The sequence below is a fragment of the Sceloporus occidentalis genome, unplaced genomic scaffold (genome assembly GCF_023333645.1).
Source record: "Sceloporus occidentalis isolate IW3139 unplaced genomic scaffold, rSceOcc1.0.p SCAF_9, whole genome shotgun sequence".
In the NCBI taxonomy this organism is placed as follows: domain Eukaryota; kingdom Metazoa; phylum Chordata; class Lepidosauria; order Squamata; family Phrynosomatidae; genus Sceloporus; species Sceloporus occidentalis.
Window position 1 is genome coordinate 31932339 of NW_028316989.1, and position 17794 is coordinate 31950132.

General features: G+C 43.6%; 2 protein-coding genes across 5 annotated transcripts in view; one reads left to right on the forward strand and one right to left on the reverse strand.

Moving 5' to 3' along the window:
- TMEM266 (transmembrane protein 266) overlaps window positions 1-15497 on the reverse strand; it is a 101881-nt gene extending 86384 nt beyond the window's left edge. For 2 of the 4 annotated variants that reach the window (XM_089538542.1, XM_089538546.1), the window contains exon 1: window positions 15455-15497. The gene's annotated coding sequence lies outside the window, so the exon portion shown is untranslated. Of the gene's footprint in view, window positions 1-758; window positions 878-13230; window positions 13392-15454 lie in introns of those variants that run through there. The other 2 variants (XM_089538545.1, XM_089538543.1) reach the window with 2 other exon arrangements.
- NRG4 (neuregulin 4) overlaps window positions 1-17794 on the forward strand; it is an 84257-nt gene that overhangs the window by 21634 nt on the left and 44829 nt on the right. The gene's annotated exons all lie outside the window — the stretch shown is intronic.

Here is a 17794-nt window from a genome sequence, read left to right on the forward strand (position 1 = left end):
TCAGCCAGCTGCTTGGTTGCTGCTCCAAAGGTAACCGATTGCCTGGCCACTGCTCCCTTTGTACCCAGTCATCCTGGGGGCAGCAACTGAGCTGCTTTTGGGAGGAATAGGCCTGGACCACTGCTGTATTCACACATGAGAGGCTGAGTAGGCGGTGATGGTGAGGTGGGTGCAGCTGGGGTAGACATGGTTGGCTGGCTGCTGCACAAGCAGGAGACCTAATATCAAGAAATAGGTGTTGGAGGAGTGTTAGGGGTGTCACCCAAGAGGAAAAGGGGCAGTGGCCAAAAACATTTGGGGCTACTGAACTAGCCTGGGAAAAAAACCTTATGATTTCCAGATTTGCGGGTTTACGATGTTGCAGTCAGTCCCAGTTGCAAGTAGCCATTGATTTCTCACTTCCAGCTCCACAGAAGCAAAGTCAGCTCATTCTGCACCTAATGTCCAACAAGGATCTATTTTGCTGTTGTTTTCAAAATGCACAAACAATGACAGGCATTTCTTAGAGTCCTAAATACCACTCTTAGACTCCTATCCTGCAACACTGACTGCACACAAGCACAGGAGTCTGCCTAATACCTTTATAAATGGCTGGAAGTGTGCTAAATTTCACTACTATTTGTCATACTTGGGCTTACGGTTGTCATTAGCAACTTGTATGCAAAATGAGTTTTTCACAGTAACTCAGAGAAAAAGCAAGGGAGAGGGAGAGGAAGAAAGAGATGGGAAGAGAAACATGATAGTTCCTTTTACATCACCTTTCACAACATCATTTTCTGGAAACAGAATTCAGTTGGCACTTCTGATAATGCATTAGGCAGAAGAGGTCTCAAGTCTCACGCTCACAGCTAGATTAGCTTTGCACTGTTAACAAGAATGAAACTTTCCCTCCCGGAGAAGCCAGAAACCTCATCCATAGAGCAAATAAGAACTTGCAATGCAGTGTGACCTGTTGAGTAGCAAGAAAGAGAAGGGAGAAAGGCATTCACCACCATCATTTTCAAATGCTTTTTAATTTAGATAGGATACGAATATTGCAAAGGTTGGGTACTATGAATTATCCTCTAAAGTCTAGTATAACTCAGATATGATTTAAGCAGTATTTGTCGGAAGAATTTATATACCATTATGGAAGTGCTTAACAAACAGGTCTAAAAAAATATAAGCAAAATGTTTCCACTTTTGTCTTCTTTGGGTCCTGAAGAGGAAAGTGAGCTGCAAACAATTTGAAACACTGTTTCCAGCATTCTTTTGCAGAATGCAAAAATACTGTTTTTGGAAAAGACTGTTTCCAGCATTCTTTTGCAGATAATAGTAGCATCATCTGAGTCAGTGGTTCCCAAACTTTGGTCTTCCAGATGTTTTGGTCTTCCAGAATCCCTGACCATTGGCGAAGCTGGCTGGGGCTTCTGGGAATTGAAGTGCAAAAACACCTGGAGGATCAAAGTTTGGATATCGCTGATCTACGTTGAGGCCATGTGGTGTTAGGATCTCAGTCTATTCATATAAAAAGTCTCTTTTTTGTCTGTATCCAGCTCACTAGCAGGTCTTTGGAGGTGCTGCTGTTCATATCATCTCTAGTCAATTTTCTGTGGTGCCTCCATCTTCCCTGGCCTGGGCAATGGCACTGGGCAACTACAGCAATGTGGAGAGGTTTCCTTTCCCCTTGTTTTCCCCTCCATGCCTTCCATGGTTGGCTGCTGTGTTCCATGTGAGCATGGTCAGAGGAGGAAATAATTCACTGGTCCCAGTAGCAGTTCTCTCTTTATGGACCTCTCATGGACACAAGAGTTTACAGCATACTGTGCAGCTGCGGACAAGTCTACATAGGGACCACCAAGTGCAATGTTCAAACACAAATCAAGGAACATGAGAGACACTGCAGACTGAGACAGCCAGAAAAAATCAGCAGTCGCAGAATACGTTATAAACCAACCTGGGCTTAAAGTGCTGTTTGAAAACACTGAAATTCTGGGCCACGCCAACAGTTATTGGGTCAGGATGCACAGGGAAGCCATTGAAATCCACAAACACCTGAACAATTTCAACAGGAAAGAAGAAACCCTGAAAGTAAACAAGGTATGACTACCAGTCCTCAAAAACACTAAAATCCAAACTCAAAAACATGCACATGAAAGCCATCCAGAGTCAGAGGGATTTCCTATCAAACAATGGATCATTAATCAAATAGACACCTTGAAGCCTTGCATTCAACAACAGAGCAATACACAGATTAAATGCTTCCTTCCAACCAAAGGTCACACACTGTATATATATACCCCACTGACGGTGCCTGCCATAGATGCTAGTGAAACATCAGGAAAAAACTCTTATAGAACACAGCCACATAGGCTGAAAACCCCACAAAAAACTATGGATGCCAGCCATTAAAGCTTTCAACTTCACAGTTCTCTCTTCCTCCCTCAACATCCTTAGAAAGAAAGGGCTGTCTCCTACATCAGATCCTGGTCCCCAAAGGGATGATGGTGATGGAGTGGAAAGGGAAGGAGGATTCTCTCTTTCTCTCATTTTTTAGGGGTGGGAAGGGTGGAGGGGAAAGAAAAGGCCAGAGCCCAATGAAAATGACTGGAGTGGCTGAAGCCACAAAAGATCTGCAGAAATGAAAATCATGCCCTGTTAGAAGCATAGACATCTTGCTCTCCCCATGTGGGAACATTATGTAGAAACTTTAAGACTAAATGAATGACAGTTGGCAGGATGAGCTTTCATAGACTTCAGTCTACTTCCTCAGATGCTTTTGGTCACCATGACACTCTGAAAGTCATTCTCAAAGTCAAGCAAGTTTCATTTGGAATAAGCTTTTGCATCTACTGACTTAAGACTACGAAATGTATTTCTTTAGTTAGTCCCAAAGGTGCTACAAGATCTCTCTACATACTAATTCTACAGACTAACATGGCAATATTTTTGAATTCTACCATGTGGGAACCATAAAGTCTTCTCTTCTTCCTGAGTAATAAGAGAAAGTGAGAGGAGCAAACCATTCTACAGGATGTTCCACCCTTCTCTGCAGGGAAATGTGATATTCAGAGTTGAAATGCCTGACCACCTGATAGAATAAATTATATTCTTGGGATTCAAAGATATAGCCATGCTAGCCTGCAGAATCAGTATAGAGAGATCTTGTAGCACCTTTGAGACTAAATGAAAGAAAGAAGCTGGCAGCATTCTTTCAGTTAGTCTCAAAGGCGCTACAAGACTTCTCTCTATATATTCTCCGGAGTACAAAATATGCAAACCTCTCCACCTCAAACAAGAGCTGCACCAAAGAAAGCCAAATTTTGCTGCAAGTGTCTCGCAGAGTTGTACTTGCATAGTACATTCTACTTTCAATATTCATTTTTGTCTGAAATATTCATTCAGGAATGGCAGACAAATGGAAGGCAGTACAACAGAAACAGGAAAAGGAATGGGTAGAGAAAAGGAAAGAGATGAATTAATAGTATCAGCAAGACCAACAGGGAGATGTATAAAATAGGAACCCAATTCCTGAACCTCAAAAAGTATGCTCCAAAATTCCATTTGGACATAGAATCTGCAAGGCAACCAACCAATGCAGTCAAAGTGAGAATCATAGAATCATAGAGTTGGAAGAGACCGCAAGGGCCATCCAGTCCAATCCCCTGCCATGCAGGAAATCCAAATCAAAGCATCCCCGACAGATGGCCATCCAGCCTCCGTTTGAAGACCTCCAAGGAGGGAGACTCCACTACACTCTGAGGGAGTGTGTTCCACCGTCGGACAGCCCTTACTGTCAGGAAGTTCTTCCTAATGTTGAGGTGGAATCTCTTTTCCTGTAGCTTGCATTCATTGTTCCGGGTGTTAGTCTCTGGAGAAGCAGAAAACAAGCTTGCTCCCTCCTCAATATGACATCCCTTCAAATATTTAAACAGGGCTATCATATCACCTCTTAACCTTCTTTTCTCCAGGCTAAACATACCCAGCTCCCTAAGGTGTTCCTCATAGGGCATGGTTTCCAGACCCTTCACTCAGTTAGAAAACTGAGAAGCCTTGTTCTGGGAATTCCTATGACAGAATGAGACCTGATTTTGTAGAAGCGAGATTCCTACATGTACTTTTAGTCTACACTTGACCCAATTTATATTTGACCCATGAATGTCTAACCATAGCTGTTAACTGCCAGAGATAACTGTTGGTGACATCAGCTGTAATTGTTCATGGCATCAAAAACATTTCCCAGTTTGGAAGGAACTACCCCAAGGTAAAAACTATTATCATAATTTTATTGCCACAAAAGCTCAAAAATTAGTACCATTACATACCAGATTTTATCCCAACTACCCTGGAAACAATTTACAATTATATCACCATCATCACCATCATTTTGTGCCCACTGGAGTCCCCAAAACCATGTATCATAAAATCAAAATATGAAATCGAACAGAAACAAAACATTATTCAAATTATTCAACAGTATTTAAACAACTATACAGTGGACCCTTGTTATACGCTGGGGTTTGGTTCTAAGATCCCCTGTGTATAACAAAATCCGTGTATGCTCAAATCCCATTAAGTATAATGACATAGCAAAATGGTGTCCCTAATAAAAAATGGAAAATCAAGGTAAATTTATACTTTTTTGGAACATTTTCAGACCGTGTATGCTTGAATCCGTGTATAAAAAATCAGTGTATAAGAAGGGCCGACTGTAATTGTTTTCCTTTGTACAAGATATATCAAAGACTATTTTGTTAAAATGTAAGAGCTGGATGGTGTAACCTGTACATTTAGGTTATTGCCATCTAAAAAAATAAAGCATTCAGGGGCAAAGTGTGAAACTGCCAGCGACACAATGAGCGGAGTGTCAACTCAAATCACAGGAGAAAAACTCGCAACAGCTCTTGGCAGACACAGATTTTCTGGCAACTTTCAGCCTGCTACAACAACCACTCTCTCTGTGTGTTGTTTGCACTAGTGTGGTGAAGCAAAGATATCAAAAGAACCACATGGGAGCTTCTTCACATAAACAGACTATCATATGAAACACCATTACTTGGCTGCTTTCTTCAAGTGCTTAGAATGGGACCCAGTGAAAAAACAATCCCATTAATTCTCCTCACCCAACTTTCCTCAATGATTAAAAAACCCAATAATGGGATATAACTACAGGCCATCCCACCAAATACAGCTTTCACTCCAGAACTCCCACTCCACTTTGTTCTGATTTGGGAGAAATCCTGCTGCAGACCTGTATTAAGAACCCTTCCAAACTCCTATATTTAATCCTGGTTAGTAAGCCTGCTATGCCAATAGTATCAATATGGAGCTTGGCTCAACACATGGTACAATTAAGATCATGAGGCTTTCAGTTATTCTGGCTCCCATGCTTCTGCAATACTCTCCTGCCACTCTCAAATCCCAGAATAAAAATTCAAGCCAAGAGATTCCAAAAAAGAAAATAAAAAAATGCCTTTACAAAACCCATTTTGCATTGTTCCGTGACAGAAGTATTTTCTTGATATATCATGTAATGCAAGCAAAGCGCTCTCACAAATGTACACTGCAGCCTAGACTTACATGGCATGGGGGGCATGCTCCACACAGAGAGCCAAGACAGAAATATTTACTGAGCTAAAAGCCCACTAATATGCATATTTAACAAGATGTAGTTGACGTGATTTTCAAGAATCTAGCAAACCCACAGCCAATAATAACGCTTTCCAACAAATTAACATATGAATATTTGGAGGAAAACACAAAGGTTGTGTTTCTAAATTAAGTCTAAAAATGTCACTCCAAGGCTTCTCCCTGTAAAGTTATGAAAGCTAAACTGTGTTTTAATAGAAAGAAAGATCCCAGGAATACCACTCGAAAGCCCTAAGGATTGCACATAAGCAAGGCGAGGGATGCTTCTCGTGAACTCAGGCCACCGATGCAAGAAGGGATATGAATTAACTCTCTAAGGAATCTGGTAGACTAACACAATAGCGTTATGGGGGGTAAAGTGAGAACAGAGGAAAAGGAGCAAGGGGAAATTAAGTGACTACCAGAGCATTAGAGGGAGCAAAGAACCTCATTAGTGTCACTAAATAAATGTATATGAGCAGCATTGTATCAGGAATGCATGAGTTCTAATAATAGCCACAAAGAAAGATGGAATTGTTTTCATCCAAGACATTTACTCTGCCACCAAGGGCCTGATTAGATAGGCCAAAATAAAGCTTTTTCGGGTCACTTTGGAGGTATGCTGTTTAAATGACATACTCATCTGAAGAGGCCAGAAGTTGCGCCAAAGCTGCACTCCAGTCCTTTGGCGCAGCTTCTGGCCTCTCAGGATGCATGCATCATTTAAATAGCATACCTCCAAAGTGACCTGTTCAGGCCCTAAGTCACCATACAGCAACAGAAGATGGGATATTGAAGAACACAATGATTGCTGTAAAAATAAGTTTTGCAATGTCTCACCTAATGTTAGGGCCTAACAGATTGCTAGCAAGACCAATTCTTGGCTAAAATATTCCATCTGAAGCAAAATAGATAGTAATGCCAGAGCTGGATAATACAAGTTGCGTTCAGTGATATGTCAGAAGCGAAAAGAGATTTGTGTTTCTTAGGCTTAATGGAAAACATTAAGAAAGTGTGGGGAGATTTCAGGAACCAGTTTGCTTTATATTAGAACTCTTGGTCCGCCAATACAAAACAGTGATGGCAGGGATGGAATCAGTTCATTCCCTCTATAATAACATCTAGATGTATCAAAGTGTAAGCTACCAGGAAACAGGGATGCTATCACATCACTCAAACTGGCTATCTGAACTCAACAAATTCTTGGTCAAAGGAAGATAACTGCAATTCCCTTTTAAGGATAAGAAACACTAGCAATAAGAGAACAGCCATTAGAACAGAAACAGCAACTGGCAAGGGCTGGGGGACTCTACTGACCACTGGTGAGTCCTAAACTTTGGTCTTCCAGATGCTATGGACTTCAACTCCCAGAATTTCTAACTGTTGGCTAAGCTGATGGAGCATCTGCCAATTGAAGTTCAAAATACCTAGAGGACTAAAGTTTGGGAATCACTGCACCTAGACTGAGAGCTACAACCCTCTGTACTAGGATTATTCTTACTTTTTTGCATTTTTGTCCCCCAGTGCACACCCAGCATATTCTCCAGATTCAGGGGGGAGCTTTTTAGGTTGAAGAGACACCTCTTTGTAAATAGGAAGTGTACTGGAAATCAACTTCTGGTTCAATTCCCATTTATAAGACAATCTCTCCAGGGTGTAAAATACCACGGAGAAACACAACATGACAAATAGCTGCCCCCCAGCTCCTTAAGGCTATTGAGGACAAAAAAGTGGTGTGTGTTTTTTTTTTTTACTTGAAAGGTCTTCATGAAGTTTGGAGAGGATGGTGGAGCCCTTCAAAAGCAGCCTTGCAAAGCCACCCTCTGCCACACTTTCCCTACCAGCTACACTCAAGTTCCTCTTCTTGCAATTTTACTTGTGCTTCTTAAACAACTGGGAGCTGGAACCTGCTGAAGATTTACTCAGAAGATTTGAACTGTATGTTCCAAATTATCTTTTGCCCATCTCTGCACTTAGGGCTTGCAAATTTACTGGGTGAGGACACACACCAATTTATTAGCATTGAATTGACTACTTATCATGAGATGTCTAACCTTCCCTTAAATCAAGGATATGAATAATATATGAATCCAAGCATTGTTGAATAGCAACTCTTAGAAATTCTCAGGATTGCCAATACTGAATGCTGGGACATTCAGTCCTACATCTGGAGGGCTGCATGCTTCCCACTCATCCTTTAGAAGATGCCATGACTTTACTTTCTTGATACAAGACAATTCCCTTACTCAACATTTTTCTTTGTCCTAGGACAACCTCTGGCAAGAGGCAGTCAGCCCTAGATTTTATCTAAGCTTAGCAATCACCAATTTTTTAAAAAATATGTTGCTTTCCTCCAATTCTATAATAAGTAGCTGTCATTCAAAAACATTAGACCATTAATCATATATATTTATGACTGACCAAGTCTGCAGACATTTACATGTGCAAAGAACGATAGCTTCAAGAGGGGAAAAGCCACTATTCTACAGCCATCTTCTTGGATTATGAACTCTCCCTGTTCTCTTAAGGAGGGAATGCCATCCTTAAGATGGTATTTTGCAATGTATATCTTTTATAAATATATTTATATACTAACAAAACTGCTTCTTGATTTATCAAAACATAGTTAATCATCGATTAAAACTGACTGTTTCAAATATATTATAAAGTTACAGCATATAGCTGCAATAACTAACTACTAAGACACAGCTTCATTCTGTAATGCGACAACTCAGATATTCCCCCATTATTATGCCAGCATCAGAGTTTGCCACTAACCTTGACACAAGCAGCTGACTTAGGAGAAGGCCATGCCACTCACTTCATGCTGGACAATAAAGAGACATATCTTTGTTTGGAGGCAAATGCTGCAGCAACCATGCCGGTAGGTCTGGATCTAGTATGGGCATAGATGGAAGACTATTGTAGGCCCTGTCTGCATGCAACAGGATACTCCAGGGGCAGCTTTAAGTATCCTGGTCCAGCAACTGCAGTCTTGACCCCATTACCTGGCCCTCTTATTCCTATGCCACCACGACTGTTTGCATGAGTGTCATGCTGAGCCACTTGGCACATCTAACATGAGTTGCTCACTTTTGAGTTCAGAAGTGAGTAACTCGTGGCAGCAGACCTGCTGGGCAGCCCAGCAAGACAGCAAGTCCAAAGGGAGGCAAACTCAGCATGGTGTGGGAATGAAGGTCTCTGGATCCTACCAGAAGGTCTGGAGTGACAGATATGTTTTAAAAACCATTTTAAGGGTGTTATATCCTGGTTATGGTGTAAAGCATGCCAGGCATCGTCCAGACTGCTTGCACCAAAACTGGGGTTTGGGACATGCAGACAGGACCTAAGCGTCCTGGTTCACCAAACACTCACACAGGCTGGTGGGGAGGGAACTGCCAACAGATAATGCAGGCAGAGGGAGTGAATTGCAAGCAGCTAGAAAGTGTCCTTGCCTGTGAAAGTCCATTAAGAGAAAGGCATTGGCCAAGCAGTCCAAGTCAAGGGAGGCAACAGGAATCAAAGTCAACACCGTCAAAGGGTTGAAGAAGTCTGAAGTAAGAAATGCAGGAGTCTGGAAACAGGTATCAGGCATGCTAGTCAGGAAAGAGACAAGTTGCTTCCAGCACCTGTCTGAACCAAACTCAGCTCTGAAATAGCCTGGCACCACCTGATTCTAATCACAGCTGGCTTGTTGCTGCTTGGCCTGCAGACTGGCTGAGTGTCTTTGCTGTAAAAGCTTCTCTTTCCCTCTTGATTGAGGACTTAAGACCCCAGCTGTGTCTTCTGCCACATCAGCTGCTGGTGAGATATGCCCTTGTCCTGCTGGCTGAGGCTGCAATTCCACAGGATGAACTGGCTGAGGTTCTGCAACAGGGATTGCTGCAGGTTGTTCCCTCTCTGGAAGACTTGCCTGGGTCCCTTCCTCAGCTTCCTCATCAGCCTCTTCCTCCAGGTCCCAGTCCTGCAGCTCCTGGCCCATGACACTAAGAGCCCCTATACACCAGGAATGGGGAACGCATGGTCTTCCATATCTTGTTGGACTACAGTTCCCATTGTATTGGCTATGCTGGCTAAGACAGATGAGAATGGCAGTCCAACAACACCCTGAAGGGTCACATATTCCCCATTCCTGTTGCCTTTAGTTTCACGGTGGAAGAAAAGTAGGCTATAAATGTACAGCAATTAATAATATCTATCAACCTTTTGTGATGCACACTGTCATTCCTTCTCTTCAGTCGCAATACCATTGTTGGCTTTTATCTGTAAGTATGTATTCAGTTGATCCTCCTTTTTTGCAGGGGATCCGTTCTGGACCCTCCTCCACGAAAATGTAGACTCGCACTTATTCAAGCCCCATAGGCTTAAATGGGGTGTGCCTGCATGCACGTGCGCCATTATAAATAGCAGAGGTCACCCCTCTGCACATATTCAAGGAGGAAGATCTCAGATCTGTGAGTTAGGAGGGGTGACTGTATATTATATTATCTCCCAACAACCATTTCATTTGCTTATATCTGAGAGGGAGGAGATAATGGAAAGGCCTACCATGCACCTTGCTAAAACTAAGGCGAGACAGTTGAGCTGAGACCAGACCCTTTTCTTTCCTTTGGCACTTGACTTTATTTTGCTACTCGTCTCTTGAATGCAGTGGTTCTCGGTTTCTAGACTGCCATAGGTTTTGGACCTCAGCTCCCAGAATCTCTCACCACTAGTCATGCTGGAGAGAGCATCTGGAAACTGAAATCCAGACCATCTGGGGAACCAAGGGTTGAGAGCCACTACTTTAATACCATCTGTGTTAAATGTGAGCTTCCTTGAATGAATTAGTAAAAAGGCATGGGTGTGTCTATATACATATATGTGTGTGCATGCCTGCATACACTATAATATATATATACTTCTATATAATAGTGACAGAAACATATAGGCAGTTTTCTGTTGGCTTGTTATACATCGTAGTCACTTAGCAACCAGTTAAGAGCTTGCTTCAACCTTGCTTTATGCTGCCATTTAACATTTATTCACTATCACCAGTCTGGAAGATACAAGGTCTGAAGACGAGTAGAGATACAACTGCAGCTAGAGCTACAATTCATGCAGAAACGCTTATTATACACACACACAAAAAAAAAACAACTACATCCTCTTTGATGCAGCCATGACAATGGGGATTCTTTCCCCCCAAAGTAATCTTTCACATGGATGCATGCATACATGCTCTCTCTCTCAAATGCACACACACACTTCACAACCCTCCACAAAACACAGGAATGGGCAGATGTCACCTGAACTCTTGTTTGAAACTATCCTGACAACCAAAAAGACATTCTGCCCACCTTTCACTGTAATATCCGCCACACTCCCCCCAAATTAATATATTTTTTGTGCACTCGGATGTCTCATACTATTAAATTTTGACAAATAATGAACCTTTACACTCACTGAACTCCTTACCCTATTTTGCAACTGAAGTATGAATAACGTGTCCACAAATATAATATACTAAAAAGCAAATTCCTCTGGGGGAGTGTTATTCTCATACAAAGGGATTTACTAATCAGATGGTTGCTCTGGCATTTTTAATCTATGAATATAGAAGCATCTCTGAACTAAGATCTCATAGTCAAGATGGTATTTTTTTCTACCCGTTAATCTGCAATTATTCCCCCAAGTGATAATTATTATTATTATTTATTTATTAACCTAGTCATATTATTGGAGGGAGAACTAGGAGCAAATTTTAGGACAAGTTACTGCATAATGAAATAAATGACACAGAACTGCTGACAAGACTGATCTATAATTAACTCCTTTAACAGCCACAGATTTAATGTTATTTTGCTGCAGTTAGGCATTTGTTTAGGGCAAGGCACTTGCCAGACCCACTGGCCACACCACTTTTTCATGCACAGAGACATGGAGGAACATGTGCTACACTTACCTGTCATGCTTAGCTAAAATAACATATATCTAAGATGTTCAAAAGCCTTATCCACTTACCTGGGAAACAGCATCTTGTTTAGGAATAGAAGACTTGTGCAAAAGCCATTGCATGGTAGGCCTTTTCATCCTTAGTTTCTTCCCTTCTTTTAAACCCAGACTATGGTCCAAAACACACAGGAGAAATAATCCAGTTTTCATTATGCAGTAACTACTCCTAAAATTTGCTCATGCTTCTCCCTTCAATAATATGACTAAATTGTTACCTGGGGGGATTAAGTGCAGATTAACCGGTACAAAAATACCATCTTGACTATGGTCCTAAACACACTGCAGAAATAATCCAGTTTGAGACCGCTTTAACTGCCCTGGCTCAGTGCTAGGGAATCCTGGGAACTGTAGTTTATTGTGGCACCAGAGCGCTCTCTGGCAGAGAAGGTTAAATGTCTCACAATACTACAGTTCCCCAAATTCCCTAGCATTGAGCCAGGGCAGTTAAAGCAGCCTCTGCAGTATGTTTTGGACCCACAACGCATAAACCAGAGAGGCAAAGAATCATCCTTTGATTCCTACTTTAACAGCAAGAAATATCTCATCATAAATCTGGCCTTCGAAAACCAGCCTTTATTAATGTAGGCCAAAGTATCACTAGCATCGACATTTTAGGTATGTGCAGCATTAAATATGAAGCCATGATTTCAAAACTGCCTAGAAATGCTTTAAAAAGACGAGAACAATGATGAGGAGTTCCCATTCACTTTGACAAGGCTCTCCACATGCAACAAGTGCACAGCGATGCACATTTATTACACCGCTAGTTTGCAGAAATGCCCTTAGTCATCCCTTTGGAAGAAAAAGAGAGCTGTACTCCAAAAGGTACTGTTTTAAACTAAAGATTTTAATATATGCTCCCTTCCTAGTTTCATGGGCATTCAGTCTGGCAAGGAATGGATACCTGCAGTTTTCGAACCCAACAGAGAAACCTTCAAAACAATATATGTTGCCTTCTTATATAGTGAATATTGATGTTTTATTTTTCGCCCCTTGCTTTGACAAACCATGAGCAAAAACAATATGGGCAATATTTCACCACTTAATGATATCAACATCCTTTGCTTTATATGCAAAAGGCCCTGTCTACTCACCCCAAAATCCTAACCCCATAAAGTGATCCAAATTTTAAGATGCAAACTATACTGGATTTCAAAAGAAATAAACTGTCATCTATGCGATTCTTTCCACGCATACATCCAGAAGAAAATTCACACAATGGATTACTAAAAAATAACTTGTCATCCACTGGATCCTTTCCACGCACACTTCCAGAGGAAAATTCACACAATCGATTACAAAATAAATAACCTGTCGTCCATGGGATCCTTTCCACGAACACTTCCAGAGAAAAATTCACACACTGGACTACAAAAATAATAACTTGTCATCTATAGGATCCCATGCATACTTCCAGAAGACAATTCACACAATGGATTACTAAAAAATAACTTGTCATCTATGGGATCACACAGAAGAAAATTCACACACTGGACTACAAAAAAAATAACCCGGATCTTTCCCATGCATTCTTCCAGAGGAAAAATCACACATGAACTCCTTGCTAGTTCTTCCACAACATGCTTCTTATTTTCACAGCGCAAAAGCCAAAGACTGCTGGTCACGTACCCAAATCTATCAACCTGACAAGACGCCAAATCCCAGATTTCTGTTTCTGGAGCGTAGGGAATGCAGAGAGGAGCTCTCACCATCTCGACATGCGGAGAGGGATGCCGACTCCAACACTTTGCCAAAGGATACCTCAGCAGCACCTTCCCTTTGCGGGCAACTGATCCACAAAGCCATGCACTCCTCCCCTTTCCCCGCTGTGGCAAGATGTGCAATCTGGCAAGAGAGACCTAAAGACGAAGGAGGAGAAAACAGTCTCCCTTGGGGACACATAAATCATGCAAAATGTGCCCTCTCCATAGGGAAAAACAACAACAAGGGGGGATGTTACGGAAACCCTTAGAGCTTATGATCACCATGGTGGCAATGGAAGGGAGAAGGATATAAAACTGTGCCTCTCTCTGTCACAGGAATCTGAACAGAAAAAAGAGATCTGCTCCCTTAATTTGGATCCTCTGCAGCTTGACTTGTGGAGAGGGAGGTGTTGCATGATCCGCTTCTTGCCAGAAAGAACGCCACATCTGAACAGTCTCCTGGTTGGAAGCAGGCAATGGGGAATCCCTTGCCTTTGAGAAATGTCACCCATTTAGATAAGAGTAATAATCATAAATTAAATGCCAATGTGGCTGTCGACTGATCGGGGGATGCTCTCATGGAATCACATTATTATTGTCCATATTTCATGTGTTTCACCGAATCCTTTCTGGACAAGATCGTTTTATTTTTTTCTACGTTGTGCTTTTCTTACGCTGTTCTTACATGAGGCACTGTATGTTAACACTTTGTAGGCAAGTGGCCTTTGGTCCAAGCATTGAGAAATGACTGACTGAATAATAAATAGCTGAAAAGAGCCCCAGAGACCTCTTCAAAGGGGGAGGCACTGGAGCTCCCTTTAATGCAATCCCCTTCATGGGGAAGATGCTCCTTTTCCTAGCCTTTTGGGAAAGGGATGCTCTCCTCCTCCTCCTCCTCCTCCTCAGCAGAGGATCCCCCAACCACTTACCCTCCCTTTCTCCTCTGCAGTGAGGAATGCCTGGCTCCTTGGCACCAGGATTGCCCACTGCAAGGATTGCCCCTTGGCACCAGGATTGCCCATTGCAAGGATTGTCCCTTGGCACCAGGACTGCACATTGGAAGGATTGCCTCCTAGCACCAGGATTGCCCATTGCATGGACTGCTCCGTGGCACAAAGACTGCCCATTGCAAGGACTGATCCTTGGCACCAGGGCTGCACATTGTAAGCACTGTTCTTTGGCACAAGGACTGCCCATTTGCAAGGATCACTCCTTGGCACAAGGGCTGCCCATACTGCAAGGACTGCTCACTGCTCATTGTAAGGATAGTTGCTTGGCACAAGGGTTGCCCATTGCCTATTGCTCATTGCAAGGACTGCTCCTTGGCACCAGGACTACCCACTGGCCATTGCAAGGATTGCTCCATGGCACAAGGATTGTGCCCTTGGCACAAAGGTTGCCCACTGCCCATTGACAGGATTGTTTCTTGGCACAAGGGTTGCCCATTGCCTATTGCTCATTGCAAGGAGTGCTCTTTGACACAAGGGTTGCCCCTTGCCTATGGGAAAGACTGCCCATTGCCAGGATTGTTGCTTGGCACAAGGGGTGCCCATTGCAAGAATCACCCCTTGGCACAAGGGTTGCCCATTGCCCATTGCCAGGACTGCTGTTTGGCATAAGGGTTGCTCATTGCAAGGATTGTTCCTTGGCCCAAGGGTTGCCCATTGCCCCTTTGCGAGGACTGCCCCTTGCTTTTAGGACAGGGAAGACCTGCTCCCAGTAGCCAGAGAGAGGGACTTCCCCTGATACACAACCACACACCACAAAATAAATCTGGAAAGGAGGTGGGGGGGGGGGGGGAGAAAAGGTTTGCCTGTGTGGCATCTGGGCACCATTGCTTCCCCTCCTCCTCCTCCTCATTCCTCCCAACCTCCAACACCAAGCTAAAATAAAATAATATAACATATAAAATATTGGCATTGCTGCCAGGCTCAGGAGGAGGGAAACTAGGGCTTTGGATGGATAGGGCTGGGACCCCCTTCCCTTCCTTTCCCCATTGCAGCAGGTGAAGCACGTGCGCCTTTGCAGAAAAAGAGAGAGAGAAATAGAGAGAGGGGGGCTGGGAAAAAGAGAGAGAGATGGAGAAGGAGGAAGAGGTGCAAAAGCAAAAGAAGCAAAGAAGGAAGGATGGAGGAGAGAGAAGCATATACCTGCTGCTGCTGCTGCTTCTGCTGCACAGGATCCTGACCCAAGATGCAGAGAGAGAGAGAGAGAGATGCTGCAAGAAGAAGAGGAGGAGGAGGAAGAGGATCAGGCGGGGGCGCGCGTGCGCGTGCAAAGAGAAGGGAAAAGGCAAAGGAGGGAGGCAGTGCGCGCTCCCGACGCCTCAAGGGTCCCATCGGGAGCGCGCTTTGCTTTTCTCTGCTCTTCTCTGTTCACCTTGTTGTTGTTGTTGTTGTTGTGTGTTGTTGTTGTGTGCCTCTGTCCTTATTCTGGGCCAAGTTGCTTCACGTGATTTTGGCCCTTAGCCTCCCCCCTTTGAGGCTGAGACAGTGTGACTACTCGCCCCAAGTCACCCAGGGAGGGAAGGAGGGGTGTGTGTTGTGTGTTGTGGTGCGCCTTCTCCCATCCCCATGAGTTGGTGCAGACTAGGGTAGGGGTGTTTTGGTTTGGTTTTTGGGGTGCCTTTTGGCCTCCCTCTGAGGCTGAGAGAGTGTGGCTTAATTGCACGGCTGAAGGCGGGATTCGAACCCTGGTCTCTGGAGTCTCTGGTCCAACACTGAAGCCACACACACACACAACCCAGTATGAGGAAGAGTGTGCAATACACACACATATATACATATACACATATACACACATATATCTCTCCCAGCATATATGCTATATACACCCCAGTATATGTGTGTGTATGTGTTTGTGTGTGTATACATATGTATCCCAATATACAATATCCCAGTATGAGGGAGAGTGTGCAAGTGCACACACATATATATATCTCCCAGTATATATACATATATCCCAATAGATAGATGGATATATCCTAGTATGAGGTTTTGTATGTGTGCATATATGTATATGTGTACAGTACATGGAGATATACATGGAACTACGCTACTGCGCGTGCGCACTACGGTCCCCTCGGGAGCGAGGGCGCGCACTCGCGCACCCCTCCCCCTCCCGTTCCTTTGGCTCCTCTCTCTCTGAGGCGAGAGCGCGAGCTCCTCCCCCGGTTGCCTTGGAAACAAACCCGCGGCAGAGAGGGCTGAGGGGAGGGAGGGAGGGAAGGAGCGAGGGGGAGTCACGTGGCGGGGCCCCGTGAACCAATCAGGGGCGAGGGATCCAGGAGTTTGTAGTAATAGTACGGTTGAAGGAGGGAGGGGCGAGATAGGCGGAGTGGGCGGGGCCAGAGGCAGAAAGCAAGACTAATAATAATGATAATAAAGGCAAAGGGGGCGGGGCGGAGGAATAGCTGAGGGAGCCTCAAAGGCCCTCCAGTCCAAGCCCTGTCCTGCCATGCAGGAACTCACAGTCAAAGCACCTCACAAAAGAGGTTTAAAGACCTCCAAGGAAGGAGACTCCACCACACTCCAAGATTATATATCCCACTATCAAATAGCTCTTTACTATCAGGATGTTCCTCCTAATGTTGAGGTGGAATCTCTTTTCCTGTAGTTTGAACCCATTGCTCCATTATTCTCTGGAGGAGCAGAAAACAAGCTCGCTCCCTCCTCAGTATGACACCCCTTTGAGTATTTGAACACAACTGTCATGTCACTCCTTAACTGTCTCTACTCCAGGATAAGCATACACCCAGCTCCCTAAGTCTCTCCTCATAAGGCATGGCATCCAGACCTTTCACCATCTTAGTTTCAAAATTGTGATGCCATGCAGGAACTCTCCATCAAAGCAGGCCTGAAAGATGGCCATCCAGATTCTGCTTGAAGGCCTCCAAAGAAGGAGACTCCACCACGCTCCACTATTATATATATTCCACTATCAAACAGCTCTTTACTACCAGGAAGCTCCTCCTAATGTTTAAGTGAAATCTCTTTTCCTGGAGCTTGCATCCATTGTTCCGGGTCCTAGTCTCTGGAGAAGCAGAAAACAAGCTTGCTCCCTCCTCAATATGACATTACTGTATATTCAAATATTCAAACAGGGCTATCATGTCACCCCTTAACCTTCTCTTCTCCAAGCTAGACATACCCAGCTCCCTAAGTTACTCCTCGTAAGACATAGTTTCCAGACAAACAAAGGTGACCGAGTGTTTATCCCGCGAACGTCCCGGGAAAATAGCGCAATTACGCGGAACGATTTCACACACAAATAACCCGCCATTAAAGTGGTGACAAAGAAGCATTAATGCGCATCTTTTTACCTTCGGGATTCCAGCGGTGATGCATTTAGCGAAATCACTTTATTTGCGCAATTGCGTGTGATAATCATTCGCGCAATTACCATTTTTGCTTTATTTGCAGGATGCTTTAAATGCACTTTAATCTCTCTTTAATGCCGAAATTAGCCCCAGTGTGATAAACTCCGATGAA